This window comes from Arachis duranensis, chromosome 8 (assembly GCF_000817695.3).
Source record: "Arachis duranensis cultivar V14167 chromosome 8, aradu.V14167.gnm2.J7QH, whole genome shotgun sequence".
Taxonomy (NCBI): Eukaryota; Viridiplantae; Streptophyta; class Magnoliopsida; order Fabales; family Fabaceae; genus Arachis; species Arachis duranensis.
Window position 1 is genome coordinate 21,169,859 of NC_029779.3, and position 834 is coordinate 21,170,692.

Genomic DNA, 834 nt, shown 5'->3' on the forward strand with positions numbered 1-834 from the left:
GAAAAGAGATTGGAATGAGAAGGAAACGGTGATGCTTAGTGAGGAATGTAGTGCCGTGCTCCAAAAAGGAATCCCACCAAAACTTAAAGATCCAGGGAGTTTTGTAGTATCATGCACTATAGGCAAACTATCCTTGGATAAAGCTCTTTGTGATCTTGGAGCTAGTATCAACTTGATGCCCTTGTCCATGATGAAGAAGCTTGCCATAGAAGAACTCAAACCCACCAGGATGTCACTAGTCATGGCAGACAGATCAATTAAAACACCGAATGGAATTGTGGAAAATTTGCTAGTAAAGGTTGGAGAGTTTATCTTCCCTGCGGACTTTGTAATCCTAGATACCGACGAGGAAGGCAATAACTCAATCATCTTGGGCAGACCATTTCTAGCAACTGCAAGAGCCATTATAGATGTGGAAAAAGGAGAAATGATTTTCAGAGTACACAATGAGCAAATGATCATCAATGTTTTTAAATCAATGCAACACTCTCCAGAGCAGGAAGATCATTTGAGGGTGGATATGATAGAGAGCCTGGTGGAAGAAATGTTAGACATTAATCAACATGAGCAAGAAAAAGATAATCAAGAAACAATAGAGGAACATGTGGCTGAGGCTTTCATAAACAAAGAGGTGGAACTAAGCAAGAAAGAAGAGGTGCAAAAGCAAGAACTGAAGCAATTACCTTCTCATCTCAAATATGCATTTCTTGGCACTTCAGAAAGCCTCCCGGTGATCATCAATTCGGCGTTGACAAAGAAAGAAGAAGGAGAACTTCTTGATGTCCTCAGAGCTCACAAGGATGCCTTAGGATGGACCATTGATGACCTGAAAGG